The sequence below is a fragment of the Lithobates pipiens genome, unplaced genomic scaffold (genome assembly GCF_037356315.1).
Source record: "Lithobates pipiens isolate NorthernLeopardFrog02 unplaced genomic scaffold, aLitPip1_a1.2 Scaffold_19, whole genome shotgun sequence".
NCBI lineage: Eukaryota > Metazoa > Chordata > Amphibia > Anura > Ranidae > Lithobates > Lithobates pipiens.
Window position 1 is genome coordinate 519,851,025 of NW_027507764.1, and position 12,709 is coordinate 519,863,733.

At 44.2% G+C, this 12,709-nt stretch overlaps 1 pseudogene; it reads right to left on the reverse strand.

Moving 5' to 3' along the window:
• Window positions 1–4,913: 4,913 nt before the first annotated feature.
• On the reverse strand, window positions 4,914–5,032 carry LOC143999194 (5S ribosomal RNA; annotated as a pseudogene).
• Window positions 5,033–12,709: the final 7,677 nt, after the last annotated feature.

The following is a 12,709-nucleotide window of genomic DNA, read 5'->3' on the forward strand; positions in this document are numbered from 1 at the left end:
CACGCCAACCGGTGCATGGTCCGAAAGGGTGATGCTGCCAATGGATGCCGTCTGCAGAAGCTCAAGCGTGGGACGGTCAACATAGACATGGTCTATGCGCGTGTATACGTCATGGACGGACGAGTAATAGCTAAAGTCTCGTCCCGAGGGATGCAAAATCCTCCAGATATCAAGTAAAAGGTGTGCCTGCAGTGATTTGCGAAAGTGTTTGAAAAAGGCATAGGAGTGTGAGGGTCGGGTGCTCGAAGTGTCGAGCAGATGGTCCGGGCAGACATTAAAGTCCCCGCCTAAAATTAAATACCCGGCTTTAAAGTCTGTCAATAGGTCAAGGGTAGCGTCCAGGAAGGTAAGCTGATCAGAGTTGGGGGCGTATAAGGAGGCGAATGTGTACATACACCCAGCTATGGTGCCCTTTAGGAAAACAAATCAGCCCTGAGGGTCAATTTTGCTATCCACTGGCTGAAAAGGGCACGTCTTATGGAACGCTATGGCAGTCCCTCTGGACTTGGCCTTAGGAGATGTACTGTGAAACCACTGATTAAACATATGGGTGGGCAACCTGGGTAGGGAATGGCTGGTGAAATGTGTTTCCTGCAGGAAGACCACTTGGGCCTTCAACTTTTTAAGTTCCCACCACAATTTGTTCCTCTTCCCCGGAGAGCAGAGACCCCGTAAATTGTAGGAAATTACCTGGAGTGTAGACATGGGAGAGTTGGAGGGTGGAGGACTGGGCAAGCGTCCCAACCCGCCTGGTGTAAGGACCGCAGCAACAGCAGGCTCCTAGGAAAAGGGGGGAGTGAAAAAAGAGGGAGAAGATAAGGGGAGAGATAGGGAGATAAAAAACACAAAAAAATAGTACAAAAATACCAACAACATAAAAACAAAACAGCTACATCAAAATTAGACAATGCAGCAGTTTGGGGGGAGATGGGACCCACCCCACTATCCGGGGGGGCTCCTAGCCCCCTCCTAAAGTCCCAACAGGGAACTAAACCCATGGATGGATGGCCTATGTGGGGAACGTAAACCAAAACAAGGGGGAAAAGGAAGGTCCCCGCCCCGCCCACCACATCTGAGAGCAGAATAGCCTCAATTCGGGAGAAAAACCGATCCAAAAAAGCAACAAAAGTAAAAAATAAAAGAGGAGGAAAAAAGGGGTGAAGCCCAGTGTGGGCTGATTGCATTCGGGGACGTGGAGTCTGGCCGATCCCTGGCAGAGGCCCCCCCGCCACGGTAGCCGCACAGCAAACTGCAGACCGCGGAGGGGGGGGTCACGGAGGCAGCTACGATGGCAAAAGAAAAGGGGGAAATAAAAACAGAAACCAAAACACATTAAAAAAAAAACCCTCCCCCCACCCCTGGTGCCCCGCAAAGGGAAGAAAAAGGGGGCGCCGTGGCAGACCACCTTCCAACATTGGGAATGTAAACATTCTCCGCCCTGTAGGCCTAATCTGATAGTCAAACAGTAACAAGGGCTGGAGAGAAGTCACCAAAAATTCTTGCGGCCGCGGCAGCCACAGTCTTCGGCCGCATAGGGCACATCCAGGTCCCTGGAACACCCGGGGGGGGGGGGGGGTACAGGGTCAAAACATCCCATTTACAATTCCCGTGGGGGGAGGCCCAGACACCAGCAATCATAGTAGAAAAAGTCCGCAATCAGCCATCTATCACACAGCCCAGGCTCGGTATCAGTCTCGGGTGGTAGAAGGAACCACTGAAGAGTTGCGGGTTGAACTATGTCTGTCCCTCCGTCGATGCTTGCGTGTGACTGTAGACTATCTGTGAGGAAGGGGGGGGACAAGCAAGTCGCTCGGGGGTCCTCTACAATCCAGAAAGTCCACGGGATTCAGCCCCAGAGAGGATAGAAAATGTGGAAGATCGTCTTTTGTGCGCAGGGTCACCTGCCTGCCATCCTTAAGCACATGCAGAGAGAAGGGGAAGCCCCAGCGGTAGGACAGTCCTGCAGCCTGGAGCACAGAAAGGAGCGGGCGAAGGGCTCTCCGCCGCATGAGGGTGCGCCGCAAGAGATCCTGATAGAAAGTCAGTCGAGCACCATCAAAATCATAAAAGGGCTTACCCCGCACTTTTTTCATAATCCGGTCCTTGATAGTATATTTGTGAAGTTTACAGATTATATCCCTGGGATTGTCAGCGTCTTGAGACGGGGGGCGCAGTGCTCTGTGGGCTCGGTCTATTTCAATAGGAGCAGTGGCTGGGACTCCCAATATGTCCCTAAAGATATCAGTCAGAGTGGGGACAATATCCCTGGGTCCAGTAGCCTCCGGGAGCCCCCTGATCCTGATATTGGCCCTCCTGCTGCGGTTTTCAACATCATCCAATTGCCCCAGCAGTACCTCAAGCTGATGGTCTTGTGTTTGGCACCTAGATTGCAGCAGAGCAATAGCGGGGAGAGTCTCCTCTAGTTTTTCCTCCAGGGCCTCCACTCTGTGACCCAGATGTGTAGTATCAGCTTTAAGCTGGGCAATATCAGCGGTGAAAGCCTTCTCCACTCTGCTAGTGAACTTTTCTAGGTCCTCTCTGGTGGGGAGAGACATAATATGGCGGCGTATTGTGTCATCTCCCATGAGGTCTGAGACCTCTGAGCGGCCATCCAGGGACCCGGGGGATGCAGGGGGGGCCGAATCGCTTACCGATCCTGGGGAGGGCACCGGAGAAGCCAGGGGAGACGGTCCGGTTGACTGGGAAGGCGTCGCTGTAGCAGGCTGTGAGGATTTCCCAGCTTTCTGAAGTTTCCCGGTCGATATTGGGTCCATCGCGGCCCTGTCTGTGGGGGCCCGGGAAGAACTGATCCAGCTGTCCCTGCCGCTTCTTGTTACCCTGCGGCGGTCGGGAAGACTGCCGGGATCGTTGGGACATTGAGCCCGGTGATGTGGATCGGATTTCCCCGCTGAGGGCAGCTGATATGTGCGGCGATGGAGCGGAGCTGAGGTGAAGCACTTCCTCACTCCTCCATGGTCAGGACACGCCCCCCCAAAAGGAGGCTTTTAATAATGTTTCCAGCTTCTTATCAGTTGGATCTTTAAATACCTGAGCATTATCCAAAGGACAGGTCAGATTTCTATTCACGCAAGAAACAGCCGCATCGACAGATGGGACCCCCCATTTCTTGGTGAAACTTTCCTCCAGAGGATAAAGCATAGAAAACCTTTTAGGAGGAGCAAACAGTTTATCGGGATGTCCCCAATCCTCATACAACAATTTATCCATTAAGGGATTAATTGGAAAGGAAAAGGCAGGTTGTGGGATTTTCCTGACTCCCAGGGAAGAAACAGAGGACGTAGCGATCTCAGCAGCAGGCATTCTGAATGTGGTACGCACCAATTCAGTATAATACTGCACCTGTTTTCTGAGCGCCTGGGAGGAGGGGACTCTCTCCTCTTCCTCTGATTCATCCGACTGCTCAAGATACCTGTCCCAAGATAGGGATCTCTCCTCATTGTCAGAAGTGTCATCTGAAAGAGGAATCTCAGCAGAGGGAGGGGATCTACCCCTTTTCCTGCTTTCTTTCAGGGAAGCTGAAATAAAATTCATGATTCTCCCTTCAAAACCTTCCAATGTAGCCCTAAGGGAGTCCTCAGTGATGTATACCGGGGCTGAAATATCAGGAGAGGCTGCAAATCCTGACAGGGGCACTGACTCATCCTGTGAGGCTGACTCCAGTCTTGCAGGGGGGGGGATGGTAACCTACAGGCATTTTTAGAACCCCTAGACCTAGGCGGTGATTTACCAGTGTCCTTGTTATCTCCCCCTGAGACCCTCTTACAAGGAGACATAGTCCTAAGCTACAAAGCAGAGGTACTAGTACAAAGTGCAATCACTGTTGTGCTTAAAGTCTCACAATAAATATATATGCTTAAACTGCACAACCTGATGCTGAGTAGGTTTGTCTTAGGTTTGCCTGGATCCAATCCCTTGGGATGCTTACTGCCCACAGCTCCTGTGTCTCCACTTACAGCCCCCTGACGCTCTGGGCTGTAAAACTGCGCAGTACAGCGCCGTGCACACCGAACGACACGGCTCGCAAACACACTCCCGCCTCCTCCATTAGCACGGAAGCGTGCTTGGTGTGCGTGCACGAGGACTGCCGGTATCCAGGGGGGAAGGGAATTGCCATCGGAGCTGTCTGGGACCCCCAGACTACGTATTACATTCATTGTGGCTGAGATTGCAGTGGAGACATGAGTCATCTGGGAGAACCAGGCTTCACTGAGCGTGTGTATCTGAAAGGCATGTAAGTATGCATCAGGCTGCTCTTACTCCCCCTAGTGGTGGAAACCAAGTAAGACATACAACTACTCAATGAAGAAATCCATAATATAATTTATACAGGATTAACTTCCCTTACCTGTCTTCGCCGCAGGAATTGCTGAAAACAGACAGATTCCAGCCTTCACCCATCACGGCGGGCAGAGTTGTGCCAACCTTCAGGTTTTTTTTGGGGTTCCTTCTCAGAAGAACCTCCTACCTGGACCTTGTAAAAGACTCTGCCAGAAACTTTTGTGCCACTATGTAAATAGTACAGTAAGTCTGGTTTTCCCAGAGCCCAGTCTTCCAATAGGAGAGGACTTACAGGCAAAACCTCGTTTCTTCAGATGACGAGGCCCGGGTACCATATCATCTTGGGAGTCAAAATATCGGCCCGAGATATGGATCCGGTTTGTTGTAGCCCTTAGGCCCCCGCAGGGACCTGCACAGAACTTTCTTCATAGCACATGTTTTACGTGACCAACCACCACTGGCAAAGGGAAAAATTAGGTGCCTCCCATATGGGAGGGGTTATATAGGGAAGGAATTCTCCTTAATTGGGGGTTAACCAGTGTCCCATCACCAGAGGTGCCTATATAACCCATTATGTAATGATCCTGTGTCCCGTGATGTATGATCAAGAAATAAGCATACGGCACCTGGTATTCCCAGTCGGTCTTCCATCCAGTTACTAATCAGGCCCGACAATGCTTAACCTCCGAGATCAGACAAGATCGGGCACTTTCAAGGGGATGGGGCCATAGGCGATCTCTTTGGGCACTCTCAACCATCTTGACAAACGCCAACATGGTGATCTTGGGAAACAAGCTAAAAAAACCAAGTCAATGCCAACATTGGAGGCTAAGCAGGGTTGGGCAATCAGTTTACTTGCCTGAAATAGGCATCTCAGAACTGCCATCTGGCTGCTTCCCGGGTTTCCAACTCCTTCAACTAATCCCAGGAGACAATACTTCGCCTCCATCCTGGTGGAGGTTCCAAACACCCGATCAATGGTTCCTGTCACCTCCGTCCAGTAGCAGATCAACTTCGGGCATCTCCAAAACATGTGCATCATGTCTCCCCCCATGTTCCCGCACCGGGGGCAACTTGCGTCCGGCCGTTCGGCCAAATTGAAAAAGTTTACGAGGAGCATAATAAGTTCTATATAATAAGAACAGATGTGACATCCTCTGAGAGGAGAGCCACAATTGACCACAGGCAGTATTCCTGTGGCCAATTATAGCTCAAGGGGGTTTAGTACACACCCCACACTATATAAGGCAGCCAGCGCAGCGGCCTTGTATAGTGTGTTGCGGCGGTCAGGGAAAGAGGACGATAGGCAGGGACAGTGTCTTTACTGCTTGGGAACCTAGCACTGTTACAGTGGGTGTTATGTGCCTCCTGCACAGTACACACCTGAAGCTACCCTTTATTACTGGTGTTCAATTTTTGCAATACAGGCATCGGCAGTGCAGAAGTTAGAGTGGGTGTTGTGTGCCTCCTGCACAGTATACACCTGAAGATACCCCTTATTGCTGGTGTTCTGTTTCTGTAATGCAGGAACCTAGCACTGTTACAGTGGGTGTTGTGTGCCTCCCACGCTTGTCCTTATTTTCGGCAGCTGGACGTGTTGAGCCACATCATGGCTTGGTCGGATGTGAAAGACCAAGCCCTCCTAATGCTCCTCATCCTCTCTCACCCAGGCTCAGGGTACTAGCCTGTGTTCTGTATACACTAGGCTTTCTTCTGTATACCCTATCCTCTCTTTATACTCTAGCCTGTCGTTTATGTACACTAGACTCTTTGTTTACCTCATAAATGGCAGTGTATATAGAAGGAAGGCTAGTTTATACAGAGAGGCTAAGGTATACAGAAGGTAGGCTAGAGAATAAAGAAGACAGGCTAGTGTATACAGGACACATGCTAATGTATAGAGAAAACAGGCTTGGTTATAGAGAGAGACTGAGACTATTATATTCAGAAGAAAAGCTAGTGTATAGAGAGAGGCAGGCTGGGGTATACAGAGAGGCTAGTGAATACAGATAGGGTGATGTGTACAGAAATGCTAGTGTATACTGAGAGGCTAGAGTATACAGTTATTCTGGGGTATACAGAGACTAGTTTAAAGAGAGGCTAGTGTATACAGAATACAGACTCGTGTATGCAGATAGGCTTGAGTATACAGAGATGCTAGAGTAAACAGTGAGGCTGGGGTACACAGAAAGGCTAGTTTAAAGAGAGGCTAGTATATACAAAGATGTTAGTGTATAGAGAGAGTCGAGTGTATACAGATAGGACAGTGCATATAGAGAGACTAGTGTATACAGAAGACAGGCTTGGGTATACATCCAAGCTGACAGTGTATACAGAAGCCTGGGTAGTGTATACAGAGAATCTAGTGGATACAGAAGACAGGCTGGTGTATTATAGCTAGTTTTTAAAGTCTAGTGTATACAGAAGACAGGCTGTGGTATACAGAGGGTTTAGTGTATTCAGAGAGTCTGGTGTATAGAGATGCAAGGGTGTACAGAGAAGCTTGTATATATAGAAGACTACAGCATACAGAAGAAAGGCTAGTGAATACAGAATAAAGGCTGGCTTCTACGGAGAGGCTAGTGTATGCAGAACACTATCTAGGGTATAAAGAGAGGCTAGATTATACAGAGAGGCTAGTGCATACAGTGAAGCTATTTTATATAGAAGCCTGGTTAGTGTATACAGAGAAGCTAGTGTGTACAGAAGAAAGGCTAAACAGGCTATAAAGAGAGACAAGTGTTTACAGAGGACAGTTTGGGGTATAGAAAGATGCTAGTTTATACAGAGAGGGCATACAGAAGACAGAAGACGGGCTAGTGTATTCAGAACATAGGCTAGGTATTCAGAGAGTCTAGTGTATACAGTCGGCGAGTGTATAAATAAGACTGGCTAGTTTACACAGTGTTTACAGAGATGCAAGGGTGTACAGAGAAGCTGGTATATAAAGAAGACTACAGCATACAGAAGAAAGGCTAGTGAATACAGAATACAGACTCGTGCATGCAGATAGGCTTGAGTATACAGAGATGCTAGAGTAAACAGTGAGGCTGGGGTACACAGAGAGGCTAGTTTAAAGAGAGGCTAGTATATACAAAGATGTTAGTGTATATAGAGAGATTCGTGTATAGAGAGAGTCGAGTGTATACAGAAAGGACAGTGCATATACAGAAGACAGGCTTGGGTATACATCAAAGCTGACAGTGTATACAGAAGACTGGGTAGTGTATACAGAGTGTCTAGTGGGTACAGAAGACAGGCTGGTGTATTCTAGCTAATTTTTACAGTCTAGTGTATACAGAAGACAGGATGTGGTATACAGAGGGTTTAGTGTATTCAGAGAGTCTGGTGTATACAGTCGGCGAGTGTATACATAAGACTGGCTAGTTTACACAGTGTTTATAGAGATGCAAGGGTGTACAGAGAAGCTAGTATATATAGAAGACTACAGCATACAGAAGAAAGGCTAGTGAATACAGAATAAAGGCTAGATTATACAGAGAGGCTAGTGCATACAGTGAAGCTATTTTATATAGAAGCCTGTTTAGTGTATACAGAGAAGCTAGTGTGTACAGATGAAAGGCTAGACAGGCTATAAAGAGAGACAGGTGTTTACAGAGGACAGTTTGGGGTATAGAGAGATGCTAGTTTATACAGAGAGACTAATGTATACAGAAGACAGGCTAGGGCATACAGAAGACGGGCTAGTGTATTCAGAAAATAGGCTAGTGTATACCGAAGACAGGCTTTTGTATGCAGAAGACCGGCTAGTGTATACAGAGAAACTAGTGTATAACAGAGTGTATATAGAAGACAGGCCAGGGTGTAAAGAAGACAGAGTAATGTATACAGAAACAGAAAACATGTTTGTGTATATAGAGAGGCTAGTGAATTTAGAGGGTAGGCTAAGTGATAACAATAGACAATCTTGGATATACAGACACAAATTAATCATTTCATCTAGTTCGCATCTCTAATGGAGTTTGTCTCATTGCCATGTTATGCCTTTTCATTCTTATGCTAAATGCTACACGATTTTAATCACCCACATCAAGCATGCAATAAAACTATCATACATCAAAATAAACCATAACGGCCAATAACTTAAAAAATTACTTATCAGTCAATGACTTAACAAAATAAACTTTGCACTCTTTTGCTCTATTTTGCATATTTGTAATTCTCCACATCAACTGTCACTTTGATATCACCACTGACGACACACCATCCTGACTTATTTTGCTTTATTTATTATTAGAAATAGAGAGTACTATCTCAAAACCAGTTAAATCTATTCACTTCGATGAGGTCTACCGCTAATTGTACGGTAATGCAAAATGTTCACAAAACCATCCATTTGCTACCAGACATGCTGCACATATTATGAGTAATGTAACTATCGCTCGCTAACGATGTAAAAAGTTTTATTGCTTTTCTGACATTAACCGAGTATCTCTGACATTAACTGAGTATCTCTCTGCACTAGGATCATTGCACAGTTAAAACACAGTGACAAAACATTTCTTTTTACCGCAGAAAAATGTGAGAAAAGCAGTGTAAGCCGTCTTTCTGCCATATGCTTCAGAAAATTAATGTACCGCTTTTAAATCCATATCAATTCCACATCCTAATGTAAACTGTCTAAAATTTTAACATTTACTGATAGCAATTACTGATATTACATTATGATTATACCAGTGGAAATGAACGCGATATGGAATTGTCAAATTAATCATAATCTATGAGTTAACTTAGCTGATAAATTTACGATTTACTCAACGATTTACTCAACGATTTAAACTTAGATTTTTTCAGGCTAAGTCAATTTAATCTTAAATAATTTATACTATATTCTACTGTACTCCTAAATAATGTACTGTTTTTCTGTATTTTAGCCGTGCTCATATTTCGTGTTATGTTGCTATTCCGACAATCGGCCTTAATGAGGATATTACTTTGCAACAATCTCTTGATCCCTTTTGTGTATTCACTTTATCTGTATTTATATTTACTGCCTCAATATACTTATTATTATTATATTATAGAGATTACTATCTCTAAATCATTGTAAACGTAACCATAGATATAATGTCTACAGCTAATTTTACGTTAAAGCAAAATTCACACAAAACCATCTTTTTAAAACCTTTTAAAGCCGGCACATTAAGAATAATGCAACCATCTCTCTACCTCTATGCAATAGGATTCTCTTTCTGACTCTATTTTGTATATTACTTCAACTGTCACACTGATAACCATTTGTAACACATAACACTGGCAACACATTTTTTAAAAGCAGCAAAATGCGAGAAAGTGGTTGCAGTAGCAAAGGATAGCAATAAAGTTTGATTACATTAATAACACATAATGCAACTATTTTACATTCACATCAAGCATACATCCTATTGTAAACTGTCTATCACTATTAATTTTCAGGGTTACTGATACATTATGCGGATAACCAGTGGAAACGGAGAAAAGTCAGTGTAAGCCGCCTTCGTGCGTAACAAAATTAATGGCACGATTTACACGTTGGAATTTACAAGCTACGTTAATTTACTCTTAAATAATGTATACCCTTTAGCTGCTTAGCTCACACTTTGCTGCATGTAGCCGCGTTAACTGTATTAATGGTTTCATGTAAGTAACCAATGGGGATTGACATTTCATGTCTATCTCACATCTCTAATGCAATTTGTCTCTTTAAAATTTCATACTTTTCCGGTTATTATACTTTCTCATCCTTAAAGACAAGTTGCTGATATTTTATGATTACAGCAATCATCTCATCTAATTGCTAGTCCGATATTCTAACTTGGTATTACTTTGCAAGGCTCTATTGAACAATGTAAAGGTAAGCTAGATATTTTGTGTATTTCCACTTAAACTCGACCTGTTTATACTGTCTCAATATTATCCTTTCTAATTTTGCTAAATTAGATTATAGGGTTTGCTATGTCTAAATCCACCTTTATTACGTATACTGCTACTTTTAGGATAATACAAAACCATCTTTTGCTTCTTTACACGCTTCACATATTAAGAGTAATGCAATGCTACCGATGTGAACAGTTCAATTGCTCTTCTTACATTTAGCTGGTATCTCTCTGCTATAGGAAACTGAATTTGTATTACAACGATAACTCATCTAATATCAGTCCACTCAGTGCTACCGGGATAACTTTTTCATTTAGAGTAATGAAATGATTTCTCAGTCATTTTGAAGCTACTGCAAAAAACGCTTCCGATCTCTTTTCAACTGCAATACTTAAGCTCTGCAATATAAAGGAATATTTAGCTGCTTAGCTCAAACTTTGCTGTACGTAGCCGTGTTAACTTTATTAATGGTTACCAATGGGGATTGACATTTCATCTCTAATTCACATTCACATTTCTAATGCAGTTTGTCTTTTTGCCATGTCATCCTCTGCCAGTTATTTTCCTTTCTTATCCTTATGCTATATTTGGGGTATATTTACTACATTATTAAAGACACGTAATGAACCCGATTGATAAAAACCTACACACGTCGTTGCTGTCATTTCCTGTATTTCCACTTAAACTCGACTTTCATATACTGTCTCAATATTAATCTGTGTTATTTTGCTATATTTATTATTAGAATAGAAAGAAGAAGAACTGCGCTAGCCACAAAATACCCAATATGATTAGGGTATATGAAAGTACCAGACCCTCGCTATTAAGCATAAATGACCTATCGAGAAAATAATAAATCTGTGTTCAGAGACACTCTATGTAATGTCCATACAGTCATATATCAAAAAAATGAAAAATTAAAATAAAAATAAAAATAAATGTCCATATAGTGAATGAACACCAGTGAAACAAAACTTCAAATGAGGTACGGCAGTGAAGAAAAGTTCCAAACGGCTGGATTGCAAATACACAAATTGAAAATCTTCTCCAAAGATGTGGTGTGCTTATCCCATCACCGAAATAAATGAATCAGCTCCTTACCAGATCCAAGCGACCCCCCGTTACAGAGGGTCACCACAAGCAGCAGCAGTCAAAGGGTATCCGGATAGCGCCTCCTCCTCAGATGGTCACGAATCTTCCACGCGATGGGGTTATGGCTGTTACTCACTCCCAACTCGACGTGGTGTCACATAAGGGAAAACATAGGCTCCAGATAGTGTAAAACCAAATGACTTTAATTCTTAAAAGCGAACGTAAACACTTACATAAAAGACTTTAAAAGCAGGTTCAAAACAAAGACGTGCACCGGCCGGATACATGCCAACGCAAAGACCAACCCGTCCTTCCTGGTCCACAAAAACGAACACGACTGGGGTGACGTCGACACGTTCGCACCGCCCTACGCGTTTCGTAATAATTTACGTCGTCCAGGGGCACGGGCGGCGTGCGACGTCACCCCTTTTATAACCATATATTTAACCAAGCCTCACTTTGGGTCAGCGGCCATCTTAGATGTCACAAACATTAGTGATCAAAAAAACGTAGGCCAAGCCTCACTATCACTCACGAACGTCAGATGTGCGTATCCGCAACGAACGTCCTATGGTTGCGGGCCATACCTCGTTTTCATATGAACGTCATAGGATCATAAGCCAAGCCTCGCTTCCAGGTATTAGCCCTATCGGCAGAGTGACGTGGCAGATGCCTTCACCTTAAGGTGCGCCTCCTGAACCCCGAAACAGGGTACAGTGTAGATCACCAAAACAGGGGGGTAAAATAGATTAAAAATCAATAAGGTAAAAAGGATAATAATAATGAATTAAAAAAAAAAAAAAGTTGAATAAAATATCACAAATAGGGACAAAAATGCATCAGAAATTCTACGCTTCCTGGTGCATTCATACGGCCATCAAGTCCAATTACGTGTGGGCAAATAGGTGTAGAGGTACCTCAAAAATAGTGCGTTTACCCGGTGTATTTATATAGCAATCAAATTCAGTTAGGAAATGAGATTACTGTAGACATGTGTTTCAAGTGCCTTGTTGTCTCGCGCATTCCCCAGGGACTATTCTGGAACGCCCCAAACAATGTCGAGGGATAGACCTAACGGTGACCTAAAGGGCCGCCAGACCCAAAGCCAGGCCTATCACACAAGAATATGCTCTACAGTGATATACACCAAAATAAACAGCAAGAAAAAATAATACAATCAAGTGGTTTTTCACAGTAACTAATACAGTAAAAACGTTGTAGGGAAACATTACATCAAACAGGTCACCTCAAGAGTTATTAATGAAGGCATTTACATCGGTGTCCACATTAAGGCCAAACGGAGCATATGTTTTTAATTTATGAATCCAGGCCATTTCGAGCTTGGATATCTCCCTAACCAAGGACCCTCCCCTCCAGTGGGGCTTATATTTGTCTAGGCCAACAAATAGGGTACCTGATGGGTCTCTCTTATGTGTCTGGT